The sequence below is a fragment of the Triticum aestivum genome, chromosome 7D, assembly GCF_018294505.1.
Source record: "Triticum aestivum cultivar Chinese Spring chromosome 7D, IWGSC CS RefSeq v2.1, whole genome shotgun sequence".
NCBI classification, from domain to species: domain Eukaryota; kingdom Viridiplantae; phylum Streptophyta; class Magnoliopsida; order Poales; family Poaceae; genus Triticum; species Triticum aestivum.
Window position 1 is genome coordinate 48965879 of NC_057814.1, and position 19497 is coordinate 48985375.

Sequence of the window (19497 nt, forward strand, 5' to 3'; positions counted from 1 at the left end):
ATAAAAGTGTGTAGATCAGAATAGTATCAAATTTCAAATTTGCATATAGAGAATTTCCAGAATTGTTATGTGATGTTTCCGGCTTTATTTAAATTGCCTAGATAGGTAATTGAGAAAATTCTTTATTTAACACTATCTTAAATTTCGTTTCCTTATTTGACACTGAAAAACTTTTTCTTCCTTATCTAACAACGAGTCTAAATTTTGTGTCTTTTATGACACTTTTGTCCATTTTAAGTCTAAATGACATCTGAAAAGACCATTTTACCCCTCATGTGCTATGTGTGTGCGCACACATAGCAACATATTGGCAACAGCGCACACACACATAGCAGCACAGACGTACACAGCACGCAACAGCGCGCCCACAGCCCGACACACACGTACACACAGTCACGGGAACGCACTAGCTAGCTACATACTCGGCCAGCACCAACGCCAGAACAGGCCACTAGTGCACGTACACATCACGCATGACCCGACCACAACGTCCAGCAACTTAACTCACGCATGCACTAACTAACCTGCAGTCTATCCGTGCACTAACTCACGCATGCAACAGCTAATTTCCTACTCCCTCTCTCTCCCTCTCTCTCAGTTTACAGGATGTGCACGTACCCCTAGGTCGTCAATTTGACCAACCTAATACAAGTCATATATTACAAAAAATATATCAATATAAATTTCAGATGTTCTATTTTCAAACGATATATTTTTTGTATTATATAGTTTATATTAGAGTGATAAAATTGGCAACCTAGGTATGCGCATGACTTGTAAACTGAAACGGAGGTAGTAGCCTGCTGCATGCATGCCCAGTTCGCTCCGGCCGCGCGCACAAATACAACCGACTTTCGACGAATCAAGTCACGATTATCCTAACACAGCAGTAGCACACATGACGCACACAGGAAACATTCCACATGAGGGTAAAATGGTCTTTTTAGATGTCATTTAAACTCAAAATAAACAAAAGTGTTATATAAGGCATAAAATTTAGGCGCATTGTTAGATAGGGAAGAAATTATTTGTCGATGTTAAACAGGGCATAAAATTTAGATACGGTGTTAAATAAGGAATTCTCTATAGGTAATTTACATATGCTTCATCTCTTGCCATGTTTAACAACATTTAATATTAATCGGTACATAACCAGGAGCGAACTAAATAAATGAATGTGAGTTTTGTCAATATGCAACTCGTTGCATATTGAGTTTCACTTAATGTGTAGTATTTGGTTGTTGCATCTTGCCATGCCTCGTTAAACTGTCCGTGCATCATACTTGGTTATGCATCATGCCATGGTTATGTTATGTTTGCTTACCGTGTTGTTTGCTTCTTTCCGTTTGTGCTTCTTCTCAATAGTTTTTGGTAACATTGCGAGTGTGAGGATTCGTTCGATTAGGCTTGTTCAGCTACTTCATGGATTCAATATTCTTCCAAGCGGGATTCCAGGCAAGATGACAATTACCTTGGATATCACTACTATGTTTGCTTGCTAGTTGTCTCGTTGCTATTATCCAGTCTCGCTAACTACCACTGGTTTGTCAGCCTTCCAAATTACCATGATACAGCCTCTAACCTCCACCATCCTAGAAAACCGTTGTTAGTTGCTCTGCCCCTCTTAAAACGTTGCTAGTTGCAGGTGCAGTTCGGTTGTTCCATGTTGGGACATGGATATCACTGGGATATCATGCTATCTTGATTGTTTAATTAATGCATCTATATACTTGGTAAAGGGTGGAAGGCTACACTTTTTGCTTGGTGTTTTGTTCCCCTCTTGCCTCCCTAGTTTCCGTAATGCCGATGTTATGTTCCTTGATGAGCGCTCCAAACACATTTAGGGTTTTATGGGGACCCTCTTGATAATTCATCTTTGAATAAAACTCTTGCAGCAAGGCCCAATATTGGTACTCCATTTGCCTAATAACAACTAAAACTTGCATAGGGACTTGCCGGCCCCCGTGGTTAATTAATCAATAGGCCACCTCAGTGCTCCTCATGAGTGTTGATCCAAATAGGTCGATGTCAGACAACCCCTAGGAAACCGGGGTTTTAGCTAACCCGACGTCTGGCTCATCCTATCGTGTCCTGAGGTCGAGATACGAGCGGCACCTATCGGGATCATTGACACGCCGGCAGGTCTTGCTGGTTTTGTTTTACCTTTGTCGAATGTCTTGTGCATCGCGATTCCGAGGATACTTCGGGCTATCCCGAGGTTTAGGTCTTTCAACGCAGCTTGTGGTAATTATGATGGATGAGTTGGATCACCCCTGCAGGATTAAATCTTTCGAAAAGCCGTGCCCGCGGTTATGTCGCGACTTGAAAATTTATAATATTCGGTTGTAGAGAACATGACACTAAACCTAATTAAAATATACCAACCATGTGCACAACGGTGATCGTCTCTTTTCGAGGGAGTTCGGGAAGAGAATACGGTGGGGTTATGACATGACTCCTAATTAGGTGTACAGGATCACTTCTTGATCATTACTAGTTCACGTCTGTTTATGCGTCGAGCAAACCCTCGTGGAGCAAAATAGGCGAGGTGCAGGAGGCGGCTGGAGCTAGCGGGGGAATAGGCAAACCCTTGGGGAGCCTAATCCTCCTAATTCTGATATGAGTGAGGGAGCGGTCCAGATGACCTTGAGTCGATGCAAGAGCCATCCCGGGCAAGGCGGGGAGGACCAGGCCCGACAGAGCGGCTAGAGCCCAGGGCGTCGGCCCAATGGCCCACCGCTGAGCGGCCCAGCCCCTGTGGGGCAAGCACGGGTGCGAGGGTTTCTATTGGGAATTGTTGCATGGAAAGAAAATCTACGCACACACAATGATCTATCCATGGAGATGCATAGAAACAAGGGGGAGTGTCTCTACGTAACCTCGTAGACCGTAAGCGGAAGCGTTTCACAACGCGGTTGATATAGTCGAACTTTCTTCGCACTCCACCGATCGAGTACCGAACATACGACACCTCCGAGTTCTGCACACGTTCAGCTCGGTGACGTCCCTCGCCTTCTTGATCCAGCAAGGTGTCGAGGTAGTAGATAAGTTCTGTCAGCACGACGGCGTGGTGAAGGTGATGGTGAAGTGATCCTCGCAGGGCTTCACCTAAGCAGCGCGAAAATATGACCGGGGGTGTAAACTGTGGAGGGGGCGCCGCACATGACTAACAATTGATGTTGTGTGTTCTAGGTGGGAGGGGGAGGGGAGCAGCCACGGTGCGCCACAAGTAGGTCGAATCCTACTTGGGATCCTCCCCAATTCGCCCCCCTTACCATAATTGCTGGAAGGAAGAAGGGAAGAGGGAAGAAGAGAAGGAAGGGGGCTGAACCCCTTCTTTTCCTTCTCCAATTCGGCCTCCTGCCATAGGGGGCCGCACAACCCCTTGTGGGCTGATGTGCTCCCCTCTCATGACCCATATGGCCCATATATCCACCCGGGGGTTCCGGTAACCCCTCCGTTACTCCAATAAATACCCGATACACTCCGGAACACTTCCGTTGTCCGAATACTATCATCCTATATATCAATCTTCACCTCTCAACCATTTAGAGACTCCTCGTCATGTCCGTGATCTCATCCGGGACTCCGGGCAACATTCGGTCACCAAACCACATAACTCACATAATACAATGTCGTCATCGAACGTTAAGCGTGCGGACCCTACGGGTTCGAGAACTATGTAGACATGACCGAGACACCTATCAGGACAATAAGCAATAGCGGAACCTGGATGCTCATATTGGCTCCTACATATTCTACGAAGATCTTTATCGGTCAAACCGTTGTGACAACATATGTTATTCCCTTTGTTCATCGGTATGTTACTTGCCCGAGATTCGATCGTCGGTATCTTCATACCTAGTTCAATCTCGTTACCGTCAAGTCTCTTACTCGTTCCGTAATACATCATCCTGCAACTAACTCATTAGTCACTTTGCTTGCAAGGCTTCTTATGATGTGTATTACCGAGAGGGCCCAGAGATACCTCTCCGATACTCGGAGTGACAAATCCTAATCTCGATCTGTGCCAACTCAGCAAACACTTTCGGCGATACCTGTAGAGCATCTTTATAATCACCCAGTTACGTTGTGACGTTTGATAGCACACAAGGTATTCCTCCGGTATTCAGGAGTTGTATAATCTCATAGTCGAAGGAATATGTATTTGACATAAAGAAAGCAATAGCAATAAAACTGAATGATCAATATGCTAAGCTAACGGATGGGTCTTGTCCATCACATCATTCTCCTAATGATGTGATCATGTTATCAAATGACAACTCATGTCCATGGTTAGGAAACCTTAACCATCTTTGGTCAACTAGCTAGTCAAGTAGAGGCTCACTAGGGGCACGGTGTTTGTTTATGTATTCACGCATGTATCTAGGTTTTCGATCGATACAATTCTAGCATGAATAATAAACCTTTATCATGAATATGGAAATATAAAATAACAACTTTATTATTGCCTCTAGGGCATATTTCCTTCAGTCTCCCACTTGCACTAGAGTCAATAATCTAGTTCACATCACCATTTGATTTAACACCCATATAGTTCACATCGCCATGTGACCAACACCTAAAGAGTTTACTAGAGTCAATAATCTAGTTCACATCGCCATGTGATTAACACCCAAAGAGTATTAAGGTGTGATCATGTTTTGCATGTGAGAGAGGTTTAGTCAACGGGTCTGTCACATTCTGATCTGTATGTATTTTGCAAATTTCTATGTCCACAATGCTCTGCATGGAGCTACTCTAGCTAATTGCTCCCACTTTCAATATGTATCCAGATCGAGACTCGGAGTCATCCGGATCGGTGTAAAAGCTTGCACCGACGTAACTCTTTACGACGAACTCTTGATCACCTCCATAACTGAGAAACATTTCCTTAGTCCTCTTTAGGTACCAAGGATAATTTTCACCGCTGTCAAGTTATCTACTCCTGGATCACTATTGTAGCCCCTTGCCAAACTCGTGGCAAGGTACACAATAGGTCTGGTACACAGCACGGCATACTATATAGAACCTATGGCTGATGCATAGGGAATGACTTTCATTCTCTCTCTATCTTCTGCCGTGGTCGGGCTTTGAGTATTATTTAATTTCACACCTTGTAACACAGACAAGAACTCTTTCTTTGACTGCTCTATTTTGAACTTCTTCAAAAACCTTGCCAAGGTATGTTCTTTGTGAAACTCCTATTAAGCGTCTCGATCTATCCCTATAGATCTTGATGCCCAATATATTAGCAGCTTCAACGAGGTCTGTCATTAAAAAAATCTTATTCAAGTATCCTTTTATGCTATCCAGAAATTCTATATCATTTCCAATCGATAATATGTCATCCACATATAATATAAGAAATGCTACAGAGCTCCCACTCACTTTCTTGTAAATACAGAATTCACCGTAAGTCTATATAAAACCATATGCTTTGATCACCTTATCAAAGCGTATATTCCAACTCCGAGATGCTTGCACCAGTCCATAGATGGATTTGCTGGAGCTTGCACACTTTGTTAGTACCTTTAGGATCGACAAAACCTTCTGGTCGTATCATATACAACTCTTCTTTAAAAAATCCATTAAGAAATGCAGTTTTAACTTCCATTTGCCAGATTTCATAAAATGCGGCAATTCCTAACATGATTTAGACAGACTTAAGCATCACTACGGGCACTGTTCAAGAAATCTTCCGATTCACCGATTAATCTTCTAATTTATCGCTTATCGGGGGGTGATCGATAAGATTATGCCTTATCTTTGTTGTTTATCTTTTGGACCGATTTATCGTTCTGACAAGCGATTTATCGGGAATCTACCGATAAATCAAGCCTATTCATAGCATAATGTTTGCGAAAACTATGTTTATTTATGTTTTGTGAACCTTGTTACGCAATATGTACTATTGTCCTATTTTATTTGTCATTATACAAGGATTCATATGCTAGAATATAATTCCGTCAAATATTGTTTTGGTGTTGAATATAGCGTATTTTAGTGTTGGGAACCTGAGATTTGCAAAAAAAAATCCGATTAATAGTCGACCGATAAAATCAATTAATCGGCCGATTTTGATTAATCTCTAATCCCTAGCTAACCGAGACGATAACGATAAGCGATATCCTCAACATTGACTACGGGTGAGAAAGTGTCATCGTAGTTAACCCCTTGAACTTGTCGAAAAACATTTTGCGACAAGTCGAGCTTTGTAGATAGTAATATTACCATCAACGTCAGCTTCTTTTTGAAGATCCATTTATTCTCTATGGCTCGCCGATCATCGGGCAAGTCCACCAAAGTCGACACTTTGTTCTCATACATGGATGCTATCTCAGATTTCATGGTCTCAAGCCATTTCTCGGAATCTGGGCTCATCATAGCTTCTTCATAGTTCGTATGTTCGCCATGGTCTAGTAACATGACTTCCAGAACAGGATTACCGTACCACTCTGGTGCGGATCGTACTCTGGTTGACCTTTGAGGTTTAGTAGTAACTTGATTTGAAGTTTCATGATCATCATCATTAGCTTCCTCTCTAGTTGGTGTAGGCATCACAGGAACGGTTTTCTGTGATGACCTACTTTCCAATTCGAGAGAAGGTACAATTACCTCATCAAGTTTTACTTTCCTCCCACTCACTTCTTTCAAGAGAAACTCCTTCTCTAGAAATGTTTCATTCTTGGCAACAAAGATCTTGCCTTCGGATCTGTGGTAGATTACCCAATTGTTTCCATCCTATGAAGACGCACTTCTCCGATTTGGGTTCCAGCTTATCAGGCTGAAGCCTTTTTGACATAAGTGTCGCAATCCCAAACTTTAAGAAACGACAGCTTAGGTTTCTTGCCAAACCACAGTTCATACGCTTTCGTCTCAACGGATTTAGACGGTGCTCTATTTAACGTGAATGCAGCTGTCTCTAATGCATAACCCTAAAATGATAGTGGCAAATCGATAGGAGACATCATAGATCACACCATATCTAATAAAGTACGGTTACGACGTTCGGACACACCGTTATGCTGTGGTGTTCCAGGTGGCGTGAGTTGTGAAACGATCCCTCATTTTTTTGTACATGAAGGCCAAACTCGTAACTCAAATATTCGCCTCCGCGATCAGATCATAAAAACTTTATTTTCTTATTATGATGATTCTCCACTTCACTCTGAAATTCTTTGCACTTTTCAAATTTTCAGACTTGTGTTTCATTAAGTAGATATACCCATATATATCTGCTTAAATCATCTGTGAAGTTCAGAAAATAACGATACCCGTCGCGTGCCTCAACACTCATCGGATTGCATACATCGGTATGTATTATTTCCAATAAGTCATTGGCTCGCTCCATTGTTCCGGCGAATGGAGTTTTAGTCATCTTGCCCATGAGGCATGGTTCGCAAGTATCAAATGATTCATAATCAAGTGATTCCAAAATCTCATCTGCATGGAGTTTCTTCATGCGCTTTACACCAATATGACCTAAACGGCAGTGCCACAAGTATGTTGCACTATCATTATTAACTTTGCATCTTTTGGCATCAATATTGTGAATATGTGTATCACTACGATCGAGATTCAATAAACCATTCACATAGGGTGTATGACCATAGAAGGTTTTATTCATGTAAATAGAACAACAATTATTCTTTGACTTAAATAAAAAACCGTATCGCAATAAACATGATCAGATCACATTCGTGCTCAACGCAAACACCAAATAACATTTATTTAGGTTCAACACTAATACCGAAGGTAGAGGGAGTGTGCGATGGTGATCGTATCAACCTTGGAATCACTTCCAACACACATCGTCACCTCACACTTAACTAGTCTCTGTTTATTCTGCAACTCCTGTTTCGAGTTACTAATCTTAGCAACTGAACCGGTATCAAATACCCAGGGGCTACTATTAATACTAGTAAGGTACACATCAATAACATGTATATCAAATATACCTTTGTTCACTTTGCCATCCTTCTTATCCGCCAAGTATTTGGGGCAGTTCCCGTTTCAAGTGACCATTTCCTTTGCAGTAGAGGCACTCAGTTTCAGGCTTGGGTCCAGCTTTGGGCTTCTTCATGGGAGCGGCAACTTGCTTGTCATCCTTCTTGAAGTTCCCTCTCTTTCCCTTGCCCTTTTTCTTGAAACTAGTGGTTTTGTTAACCATCAACACTTGATGCTCTTTCTTGATTTCGATCATCGCCGAATTCAGCATCGCGAAGAGCTCGGGAATCATTCTCTTCATCCCTTGCATATTATAGTTCATCACGAAGTTCTAGTAGCTTGGTGATAGTGACTAAAGAACTTTGTCAATCACTATCTTATCTGGAAGATTAACTCCCAATTGATTTAAGCGATTGTAGTACCCAGACATTCTGAGCACATGCTCACTGGTTGAGCTATTCTCCTCCATCTTGTAGGCAAAGTACTTGTCAGAGGTCTCATACCTCTCGACACGGGCATGAGTCTGAAATACCAATTTCAGCTATTGGAACATCTCATATGCTCCGTGGCGTTCAAAACGTTTTTGAAATCCTGGTTCTAAGCCATAAAGCATGGCACACTAAACTATTAAGTAGTCATCATATCGAGCTTGCCAAACGTTCATAACGTCTGCATCTGCTCCTGCAATAGGTCTGTTACCTAGCGGTGCATCAAGGACATAATTCTGCTATGCAGCAATGAGGATAATGCTCAGATCACGGACCCAGGCCGCATCATTGCTACTATCATCTTTCAAATTATTTTTCTCTAGGAACATATCAAAATAGGGGAGCTATATTGCGAGATATTGATCTACAACATAGATATGCAAAAACTATTAAGACTAAGTTCATGATAAATTTAAGTTCAATTAATCAAATTACTAATAAACTCCCACTTCGCTACAACTCTGCCTCCATGACTTCGCTACAACTCTGCATTCATGGTGCGACGACCGGCGACCAAGACTATGTTGGAAATTCACCCACATGATCGATCACATCAAATCACACGATGAAGACGCGCACACAAAATTGATAGCCAAGGGCCCGTTTCGTGTCCTTTGTTTTCCTCTTTATTTCTATTTTCTGGTTTTCTCTGTGCTCACGGTTACAAATCGATGCCATGGCTCACTTATATATAGGCGCAGCCATGACCCCAAAAAACCGACTCCAAGCTAGACTCGTGAGCTAAACTGACTCCTAAACGGATTGCACCGGACACAGCCAAAGGCAAAGCCTACTAAGACACGGTCATATACTACTACTTTTGGCCGGACACAAATTCACTTGCCTAATCTAATTACACGGCCACGCTGATCATAAGCCTAACACGACTCTAACTCAAACTTCTATACGTATAGACTCAAATACTTGGTAACTTATCTAATTGAAACTAACTGATGTTTGGATTATCTAACAGACTATTGACCGAATCTCGTTTTAGGAGACTTGTTGCACTGTTGGCTGGTACTCAATGGGGCTAGACATCTCTGTCCAACGTTCCTGGTGGGTTTACCGGGAAAATTCTACGGAACTGTTCGAGCCGCGATACACAACACTCGTTTATACTAGTCAGGTTCCGAGTCTTGCCTAAACACGTGCACGCCTTTTTCCACCTCTTTGTTGGAACCGGGAACTCTCAAAGCTGAAAGCACGAGCTGGCAACGGCGTGAGGAGGAAGACACAAAGATATCTACTGCATATTGTTACATCTTTTCAGGTTTCTTCATTTCTTATTTGTATCAGAAAGTCGCAGTGGCACACAGGTGCGGGGGCATGCACCTGCCCAGTCGTGCCCTACAGTCTGATTGCCTTGTGATCCGCGAAGTCATTGGATAGATTTTGTTTTTGAAACTTGAAATGTTGTCATTTGCTCGTCCCAAGTTTCAGCAGTTGAAACTTAATGAAGTTATAAAACTCGTTAAAATGTACTTCCTCCGTCCCATAATATAATAGCGTTTTTAACACTACACAGAGTATTTAAAATGCATTTTGTTTGAAAGCCCTCTACACAAAAAACACGAATATTGCGTCCCCCGCCATCAACAGCTGACCCCTGCCCCCACCTCACACGAATATTGGTGCTCGCATTGTTTGGATTTATTTCAGGCTTTCCAGCAATATGCGTTCAATGGGAGGAGACGTTCTTGTCAACTATGCAGGCGTCTATGGCGAGTTCGTCAATATCAAGATAATGTTTCGGCTCAGTCTCTTGGAGATGCTCACAGCGGTTGGGTGTGCACGTGTGCATTCATAGGGGTGAGTGTAGGTGTATATGTATGAGCGTCTATGTATGTACTGTGTTAAAAAGGCAGAAATATTCTTTTAGACAGGAGCCGGCGTTTCCGTCGATAGCAAGACACTGTGGTGATTTCGTCAATCTCAAGACCCGCCGGCTCAATCTCTCGGAGATGCTCATAAATATGTGCACACGTGCATTCATAGGGATAAGTGTATTTACATGTTTATGAGCGCCTGTGTCGGTACTGCATGTCTCAAAAGTAATAACTACAAATGCTCTTACAAGTTACCTAGAAACTTAAACTAATATTGAATAATTACCCGTGCATTGCAATGAAATTTATATATTCTAATACAATTAGACCATGATTTACCTGCCATATTAATGTTATTATGTAGATAAATATTTATCAAATCCTGCCATGATTTACCTAAGAATAAATTTTAGGATTTTATTGTTTAACCACATATTTGGAAAGAATTTATTGACTTAAAAATAATAATTTTACTTGATAAGTCAATAAAAGATGGGGCGATTAAGATGGTTTTCAAGAAAACCGATGAAAAAACTAGAGATAGGAGAGAAAACCCAAAACGGAGAGAGAAGGGTAGTGTACCTAAGGTTGAAGAAAGCACCCTGCCCGGCATCAAAAGAAACACTACCCTTTTCATCTTTTTGTAACACAATACAGAGCAGGCGCTAATACGTACGTGCATATACTTATCCCTATGAACCCACATACACTCTACCCCTATGAGCACCTCCCAGAGATTTAGCCGGCATATCATCTTGAGATTAACGAAGTCATCAAAGACGCCACATAGTTGATGGAACGTCTCCTCCCACTGAAAGCACGTGGCCAGAAGTCCTAAAATAAACCCAAGAATAAATGTGAGCAATAGGGTTTGAACCCTATTGGGCTGGGATTACCACTATTCTCCTAACCATCCAACCACAGATTGGAGATTATGTCTTGGCAGATGTCTGATGCCGCACAAACAATATTTTATATAACATGGTGCCATGTGGGCTGCCCGCGCACTAGTAGAAAACGGGGCAAACGTCACAGGGCAGTTTTCACATTAGCCCCGGTTCAGTCACGAACCGGGACTAATGTGAGCATTGGACCCGGTTCGTGAGCCCAGGGGGGCGTCCGGGGCATCGTGGGCATTGGTCCCGGTTCGTATGGACCCTTTGGTCCCGGTTGGTGGTACAAACCGGGACCAATGGGCCACGCTCCTGGCCCACCACCCTTTAGTCCCGGTTCATACCACAAACCGGGACTAAAGGGCGCGGCCAGTGTTTAGTCCCACCTTGCCAACCGAAGGGGGCTCACACCAGTTTATAAGTCCGTCCCTCTCTGCCTTTTAAAGTGAAAATAGATGCCCTTATACAGGGAATTTGACCTAAATTCATAGTAAATTTCATAGAAATTTATTATGAATTAGGTTGAATTTTCTCTATAAGCGCATCTATTTTCATTTTTTTATATTTATAAAATAAATAAACCTTAATAAAATAAATAAAACTAAATAAACCTTAATAAATAAAATAAAATAAACTATAGTAACTACAATAAATAAACCTTAATAAATTAAGTAAAAATAGCAGCAGTAAAATAAATAAAAATAGCAGCAGTAAAATAAATAAAAATAAAATGCGTCTGGAAGAGATTGTCCGTTTTGTACACGAAGTGCATCCAGTTTATGCCGTAACCCTCTCAACTTTCTTGCACATGCTATGTGGATGAAATGATGATATCATGCCAACTTTCAACCTTTTCAGAGTTCATTTGAAATGCTTTTCAATTTTAGGGTCTTATAGCTCAAAATAATTAGTAAATGCATGAAAAATAACAAATGAAGTCAGAAAGGATTGAAAAATGATGATGTGGCTTTGAATGGTGCATTTTGAACACACAAAAAGTCAGGAGTTCAAATAAGTTTTAAAAAATGAAATCCCTTTGTAACAGACGAGTTTCCGGATGAAATCCTGATACTTTGAAAGAGATTGTCCGTTTTGTACACGAAGTGCATCCAGTTTATGCCGTAACCCTCTCAACTTTCTTGCACATGCTATGTGGATGAAATGATGATATCATGCCAACTTTCAACCTTTTCAGAGTTCATTTGAAATGCTTTTCAATTTTAGGGTCTTATAGCTCAAAATAATTAGTAAATGCATGAAAAATAACAAATGAAGTCAGAAAGGATTGACAAATGATGATGTGGCTTTGAATGGTGCATTTTGAACACACAAAAAGTCAGGAGTTCAAATAAGTTTTAAAAAATGAAATCCCTTTGTAACAGACGAGTTTCCGGATGAAATCCTGATACTTTGAAAGAGATTGTCCGTTTTGTACACGAAGTGCATCCAGTTTATGCCGTAACCCTCTCAACTTTCTTGCACATGCTATGTGGATGAAATGATGATATCATGCCAACTTTCAACCTTTTCAGAGTTCATTTGAAATGTTTTTCAATTTTAGGGTCTTATAGCTCAAAATAATTAGTAAATGCATGAAAAATAACAAATGAAGTCAGAAAGGATTGACAAATGATGATGTGGCTTTGAATGGTGCATTTTGAACACACAAAAAGTCAGGAGTTCAAATAAGTTTTAAAAAATGAAATCCCTTTGTAACAGACGAGTTTCCGGATGAAATCCTGATACTTTGAAAGAGATTGTCCGTTTTGTAACATGCCATTGGTGGCACGAACCGGGACCAATTCCACCCTTTGGTCCCTGTTGGTGCCACGAACCGGTACTAATGAGGCTGTGGCCCCACGAGCACCTTTAGTACCTGTTCGTGGCACGAACCGGTACTAGAGTTTCTTACTAGCTAAGCAGTTTTTTAGTCCCACCTCGCTAGCTGAGAGGCACTAGGAGCGGTTTATAAGCCCTGAGTGCAGAGACGATGAAGAAGAGGCGCAATGCTCACGTTGCTTAGCTTCAAGCCTTGAGGAATAAGGTAGACTGCATCGAGCTATGTGCAGTGCAGTCTACACTATTCCGAAAGGCTTGAAGCAAATCAACGCGCATTGCGCCTCTTTTTTATTTTTAATCATTAAAAGCAAAAAGAATTTTCATAAAGAACTTTTTTTGATAGAAACTTTAATAGCAGAAAGAATTATCATAAAGTAAAATAAATAAGTAATTAGAAACAAAATAAAATAAAATAAATAAGTTTTTTGTTGTAAGTAGAAATAAAACAAAATAAATATAGCAAAAAAGAAAATAAAAAAACTAAATACAGCAAAAAGAATTTTCATAAAGAACTAATGGCACTAATAGAAAGTTTATATGTTTTCTAAAACTAATGGCACTAACAGACAGTTTATAATTTTGCTGACCTAAAAGCAAAAAGAATTAAAAATAAAGCAAAAAACAAAAGAAAATAAATAATGCAAAAAATTTAAAAAACTGCCACCTATTGGGCCACCACGGCCTGAATACGACTAGAAACCCAACCTGGGCCAGGATTCAGGCCCGCAGAAGGCCCAATAGGCCCACAGACAGCACAGTGTGACATTAGGCCCGTAAGCCTGCATTTGAGAGGAGCTCGAGAGGGCAGCCGCAGTGGGGCTTATAAACCACTCCGAGCCCCTCTCAACTAGCGAGGTGGGACTAAACTTTTGGCCGCGGGCAGCGCAAGGCCTTTGGTCCCGGTTGGTGGCACCAACCGGGACCAATGCCCCCCTTTAGTCCCGGTTGGTGCCACCAACCGGGACCAAAGGCCTCTGCTTCCCGCCCTTTGCGCTGGTGAAAAGAGGCCTTTAGTCCCGATTGGTGGCACCAACCGGGACCAAAGGGTGGGTATTGGTTCCGGTTGGAGCCACCAACCGGGACCAAAGCCTTTGCTATATAAGTAGCACTTTGGAAATTTGCGGTGTTCCATCGCCAGTGTCCCCCCGACCGACGACGCCGCGAGCTCGATCTACGCCGCCAGGCTGCCCCGTCGTCGTCGCCGTCGCCCGTGCCCCCGAGCCCACGCCATCGCCCGTCGCCGTCGTCCTCCGCCCCCCGCCGCCGTCGCCGTCGGCATCCGCCGCGCGCCCCCGAGCCGTCGCCCCGTACGTCACCGTCGCCGCCCTCCGCCCCCGGCCCGCCGCGGTCGCCGTCGCCCTCCGCCACCCACGCCGTCGCCCTCCGCCACCCTGTGAGCGCCGCCCCGATCCCCTCCTCCTCCTCCCTGTAATATGGATGTGTAGTTAGATTTGTGTAATTAGATTTGTATGTGTAGTATTAATTTGGATGTAATTAGATTTGTATGTGTAGTATTAATTTGGATGTGTAGTTAGATTTAGTTGTTGTAATTAGATTTGTATGTGTAGTATTAATTTGGATGTGTAGTTAGATTTGTAATTTAGTTGTATTAATTTGGATGTGTAGTTAATTAGATAATTTAGTTGTTGTAATTTAGATGTGTAGTTTAGATTTTTTTGGTGATATTATTATTGAATATGCAAATGTTTGTATGTTCATATGCAAAGAATATATCAATTTTTTCATAGAATTTTTATGATTTTTTCTGTTGTAATTTTGTTCATAGAATTTTTATGATTTTTTTGTTCATAGAAATTGTGTATGATCAAAGTCATTTATGTATGTTCATATTTAGAAGAAAAAGAAGGAGAGAAAAAAGGAAAATAAGAAGGAGAAGAAGAAGAGAAGAAGAGGAGAGGAAGAGGAGAAATAAATAAGAAGATGAAAAAGAAGAAAAAAAAGAGTAGAAAAGAAGAAATAGAGGAGAAGAAGAAGAAATAGAATAATATTATTCTATTTTTCTTCTTCTCCTCTATTCTCTTCTTTCTTCTTCTCCTCTTTTTTTCTTTTTTTTTCTTCGATCTCCTCCTCTATTCCTTTCTTCTTCTCCTCTTTTTTTGCGTCTTCTTCCTCTTCTTATTTTTTATCGGGTATGTCGTTGTCGATATATGTACCCCCCTCCCCGATAAATTTTAGTAAGTACTACCTAGAAAGTGTTTAATAGAATTAGTTAGAAAAATAATAGAACTAGTTAAACTAGCTAGTTTATTTTTAGTAAGTACTACTTTATTCTATTTATAGTAAGGAAATTAATAGAACTAGTTTGTTTTTAGTTAAAGCAATTATTCCCGCATCGACGTCGACGATGCCTATCCCGCATCCTCGTCGTCGACTCGGCGGAGGAGGCCGGCTTGATCAGAGGGGCCATGTCCGGGACTGGGCTCCGCCGGGCTGGTTTTGGGAGGTGCTACCTTCCGGTGGGCGTAGGTTGGTGAGGAACCAGCCCGTCGTTGACCCGATCCTTGTTTGGTGGCGCTCGCGTGGGCCAGTGACGGTGCCGAGGCTTCCGGACACCGCGGAGGAGGTACGTCACCGTGTCAGCGAGGAGGACCAGCACGTCCGTCGCTACATGGTTGCGTTGGAGGGCAGGTTCGACAGTACCTGGCAGGTTCTTCAGGGATCTCACTGGAGCTATGATCCTGTGATGGTTCCGTCCCTTTGGGTGTCCACCGCCCGCGCCGATGTCCGTCGGGCGCTACTGTTCTAGCTGTACTAGCGATGCTATATGTATGATAGTATTCGAGGTGTATTAGTGATAATATTCGGCGATGTACGGACGCATGGAGATGATGTAGTTTTGCTTATAATTGAATGCATCCTAATTTGAATACTACTTTATTTTGTGATTTGATTTTGCTTATTGAATGCTCAAAGTGGAAAACTACTCCGATCCTACTTTGAATGCTAAAATTGGAGAGCACTATGATTAGTTGATAGCTTATAGGGTTTTTGTTTTCGCAGAAATCTAGGAGCCCCGCCCCCGGCCCCTCCATCATCCCCGCCGTCGTCCCCGTCACCGCCCCCTCCGACATCGAGGTGAGACCAGCCAAATCCTCTTTTAGAAAGATAATTAAACGATATTTCGGGTTGACTGTAAGTCTGTCGAGTCTCCACCATATATGAGAGGACGAAGAATCCCGACTGTGTTGTCGTGGGGGTAGCTTCTCCTTCGTTCCCGTGTGCTAGACAATTTGGTGTAATGCACTCGAGAACGAAAGGAGGAGCTACCATCACCGACGGTCGCAAATGTCAGAGAGGAATCAGTGAGGGAGAGTTCCACCATATATATATGAGAGGACGAAGAATCCCGACTGTTGTCGTGGGGGTCGCTTCTCCTTTGTTCCCGTGTGCTAGCTAGACATTTTGGTGTAATGCACACGGGGACAAAGGGAGGAGCGACCATCACCAACGGTCGAATGTATACACCACGTGAGCTGAGAGTTTTCAAGAAAAGACTCGACAAACCGATAGTCAACCCGTGATGAATAATAATGATCTAACTTAGGTTTTTTAGTACATATATTTAATTGTAGATGTTTAATATTTGAATTATATATGAACATAGGAAATGTCGTACTCGGACGACGAAAGTCTCCCGGGGGAGTGCGACTGGTGCCACGACGACCGAGGTCAGTGCGACAGGCCTCACCTGGACGAAGATCGGCGCTTCAGTATTAAGCTGGAGGAGACGTTCGATGTTGAAACGGTACGCAACGACGACAAGTGTTATTTTTTCGTAATTAAGCACGACTTCAACTATTTCAACGTGTACTTTTCATCTTTTACAATTCGGCTAGCTTATCCCATGCCATGCAAGACGCTACGTCTTGGAGAGGATGGGTTTTGAAGACCATGAAAGTATGGAAACAAAGAAAATTCACCTAAGGACCCATCATGATATAGATTTTGAAGTAAAGCTGTATAATTCTGAGAGCGTAACCCATTTTGGTTGCAAAAATTGGGAAGCATTTTGCAAGATGTATGGTTTTGATGAGGGTATGCTTGTCACCATGGATCTTGGTGATCCTGACATCGAGCAAGACAATATGGACATTTGGGTCCTTGTTGATACGCCTCCAATTCTACCGCTATGTGAGTTTCTCAAACATAGTTATTAGCTAATTTATATTGTTCATTTCAAAATAGTTGACAGCTTATTTTCATTGACAGCTTATTTTGATTGTTCAAACAATGTGCGGAACATGGTAGACAGAACCTACTACACCGATGGCTCTGAGTTAACTTATAAGGAGAAAACTCATCTGGTCGGATTTTGTACTGATATTGAGAATTACAATATCTACAATCAAACTCCTCATCATTATGGTCCTCCATACGTGCCACTAGTGCACGTGGTGAACTACGGTAACTACTATGGAGATACCCTGGTAAGATTTCTTACTATTACGACATCCGTGCATATTTTGCATAGTTCTAAAACTAGTGCATTATCATTGCTAACTATGAAGTTATTACTATGTTTTTCAACAGATAATCCCAGAGGATTGTGTGCCTCATTTGATGTATCAGAATGGTAGGCTTGATGTTTTGAATATACAACCAGGTCATCCTACGAATCTCAACTGTCCATACCGGATTTCTAAAAGAAGTGGAGACATGCAAATCAAAGAATGGAAAAAATGTATGGACAGTCGCAAGGAGCTTCTTGGAAGCAAAAGGAAGCGAGGCGCAAGAATTGGAGACAGGATGATCTCCATTCTCCATAATGGAGAGTCAGGGTCTATATTGTTTTATGCTATTTTACCTTAAAGAGGGTATTTCGGTCCTACCTAATACTGATGATCATGTGCTAAGAACAATTAAGTAGGGTTGGTTCGATGACTGTGAGGATGATGATCGTATGACTTGTTAGTAATAACGAGTAGAAGTTGTATGATGATGATTAGTAGGACTTGTTATTATATATGATGATGCATGATGCGTGCATGAAGAGTTATTATATATCAGCGGGTGAAATGAACATGGATTGGATTGAAGTGAAGGCAACATGCATGTGGTGCGTGTCGAAAGTAGTACAATCCAAACTTGATCAAGTCCGGATTATTACTTTCGACATGCACCACATGTTGCCTTCACTTCAATCTAAGCCATGTTTAGGCATAGCAGTACGTAGCGTTGGTAAACCAAGCACGGAGATATAAGAGAGGACACTTCTCTCTAATAGCTACCTAATAACAACCTAAATTAACCCCCCAAAACCCCCAACCCCCCCCCCCCTTTCAAAAAAAAACAAAAACCTCAGCTCCTGCCAGGTGCTGACGCGTGGATGCCTATTGGTCCCGGTTGGTGGCACCAACCGGGACCAAAGGCCCTCCTGCCTGGGCTCCCCGCACCGGCCACATGGACGGCCTTTAGTCCCGGTTCGTGTAAGAACCGGGACTAAAGGGCTAGGGCATTAGTAACGACCCTTTAGTCCCGGTTCCTGAACCGGGACTAAAGGCCCTTATAAACCGGGGTAAAAGCCCTGTTTTCTACCAGTGGCGTAATGCAAACCTGGATAATCGTATTTAGTTTAGCAATTCAGAGAAACCGAAGGGGCAAAAATGACACATCTAGGTGTTATCGTAGATTCAAAGATATTATATGAGAGGACATTGTTTTCTAATTAAGATAAATAAATAGGTTTACTTTATTCCCGTTTTAGTGAAAAGTGACTTTTTTGGCCATGATGCACTCGGCCTGCTATGTGTCGAATCCATTGAATTGCACGCATGCATGTGTGGACGCTCTAATCAAACTCTACCTTCGCAACAACACCATATCAAGGCCTCACTAATTGGCGTATTAAAACTTCTACCCAGATTGCTTTTCTTTCCCCTTTCGCAAAGTGACTAGGAAAATCCTCCCTCCCTTCGATCTCCGCCGGCGAGCATGTGGATTCGCCACCCCTCCGCCTGCCGCTACGGTGGCCAGTGACGGGGAGATGATTTCTGGTGCCTCTCGTCTCCGACTAGTAGATAGGTAGGGTTTTAGTTCTCGCAGGGGTGCGTTTGGACGGATGGCGGCGCTTCTTCTTCGAGCCAATCTTTCGGGCTCCTATCCTCCTCAAGTTCATTCACTGGAACGGATTAGACGGAACTCCGGCGAAGATTCCTGCCAGCTCCTGGGGGCGGCAAGGTTAGGGTATATTTGGTGTCAATTCTTCAGATCGATTGAATGATTCAACAATGACAACTGCGGCTCCGGGATGCTGGTCCCTAGGGGCACGTGCACGAAGACTTCTCGACTGTCATCGACAAGGTCAGGCCCGCTCCGGTATGGGAGCGGCGACAGCGGCGCGTCGCCGGCTCGTTCTAGCGGCAGCAATAGTCGTTCGGCGGTCCATGGACCTCGATGTAATTTTTAATATGTTTTAGGTGTTTTGTACTTCCGGTGAATCTTTATAATTGATTTGATGTTTTCGCAAAAAAAAACTTA